Source organism: Penaeus monodon, chromosome 28, assembly GCF_015228065.2.
Source record: "Penaeus monodon isolate SGIC_2016 chromosome 28, NSTDA_Pmon_1, whole genome shotgun sequence".
Taxonomy (NCBI): domain Eukaryota; kingdom Metazoa; phylum Arthropoda; class Malacostraca; order Decapoda; family Penaeidae; genus Penaeus; species Penaeus monodon.
Window position 1 is genome coordinate 3,844,335 of NC_051413.1, and position 1,851 is coordinate 3,846,185.

Consider the following 1,851-nt stretch of genomic DNA (forward strand, 5'->3'; position numbering starts at 1 on the left):
CTCTAAAAAAAAGAATGTTAGTTAAATACGGCGTGTCTTTTCCGTAGAGTTATGTATCTATTTTTCCCTCCTTGGTGATTTTTTAACATTATCAAAGAAAGGCAATTTCTTTATTGATGGTGAATTATGGATTGGGATATGATTAAATGGAAAGTAATTTAATCGGAAAACTAAGTGAAAAAATAAAATTCGTAAGGGGAGAGGAAAGCAGGCAAGAAACCAAAGAGGAGAGAGCAAAAACGGAGGGTGAATACAGAGTAAATACTGAATCTTTTATCTTTAATTCGGATTACGCATAGTTGAAGGAATTGTTGCGTTCTGAACGGTACATGCAAGATTGTTTTGATTATTTATTCATCAATGCTCTATTCAAGTCGAAAAAATCTAGTACAGTATTCATACCATAAAGTCGATCTAACGAGGTTAAGTTGACGATAAATTCATATCCATTTCATATCTGCTTATCGGTCTATCTATCCCTCTACCATTTTTCAGTAATGAAAAAATGCATTACCTATGCAGACACACGCAAAGGGAATAGACAGACAAACATCCAAAAGTGCCATCTACCCAACTCATTAAAAAGGGTACACGGATTTAACCATCACTTATACAGACAACCAGACAGACAGATAAACAAGAAGAGGGAGAATTCAAACAACACAAGAGAAACAGAAACAGACTAATGAATGATACAGACAGAGAGAATGACTGACAGACATACGAATACTTAGACACTCCTAAACTGCATGGTGATCCTTCCAAGCAATACAAAACATACTGCGAACGTTGAATGCAATCCTAGCCTTGCCCTCATTATCTCTAATTGGAACAGTCAGTGCTTATCATGGCATACGGATCTGTTTGCACCCAATAAACTGGAGCTGACCCTTGAGAGAAAGGTTAAGGGGTGGAGGGTTCAGGGTGGGGAGGATGGAAGGGTGAGGAGAGGGAGGAAGGGATGAGAGGGCGAGGGGATAGGTGAGGGTGAGGGGAGGGATGAGGACGGGGAGGATGGAAGGGCGAGGGGAGAGAGGGAGGGATGAGAGGATGAGGGGGTAAGTGAGGGTAAGGGGTTGGAAGGGTGGGAGGGACGAGGGAAGGAGGGGGTAAATGAGGGTGAGGGGAGGGGAGGGTAAGGGAAGGGAAAGGTAAGGGCAGTGGAGGTGGAAGGGCGAGGGGAGGGAGGGAGGGATGAGAGAACGAGAGGGGAGGGAAGAATGAAATGATGACTAAGTAAGTGAGGGTGAGGAAAGAGTGAGAGAACAAGGGAGTAAATAGAGATGAGAAAAGGCACAGGTTGAGAGAGGAAAAAAAAAGGAAACGAGGAAGGACCTACAGACTTAGGGGAAGAGTGAGGAGGCGATAGGGATGGGAGGAGAAGGAAGAGGATATGGGTAAGATAGATGGGGGGAAGGGGGGAGCAGGGGGATGGGCAGGGATAGGGAAGGAGACTGGGTTGAGCGGGTTATTAATCGTGTTGCAAATTCTCAAAAGTATAAATGTACAGTTGCTTCCCTTTTGCTAGCTATTTTTTATTCGCGTAATCGTAATTTTCCCTTTGTCTCCTTATCTTCTTGTTATCATTCTGATTTAGGCATTGTAATCACCTATCTTATACAATATATACGTATTATCAGCATTATTCTCTTGTTTCATACTTTTTTTTTTGTTAACGGAATGTTCAATAATGAAAGCTCTACCTTACTCATATCTATAATTATAAATACATTTAACACTGATATTATCACTAACAAAGTTGTTATCGTGGGAAGAAAACATGTTCATAGCTGGATTTGAAATAAGTTCCTTAGACTTTGTTATTTGGTCTTTAGCTTTTAGCATTTTTAA

The 1,851-nt window shown here is 41.2% G+C and overlaps 1 protein-coding gene across 1 annotated transcript in view; it reads left to right on the plus strand.

Moving 5' to 3' along the window:
- The window catches only part of LOC119590910, a gene marked incomplete in the record, with an annotated part of 40,794 nt that overhangs the window by 3,072 nt on the left and 35,871 nt on the right, over positions 1–1,851 (plus strand).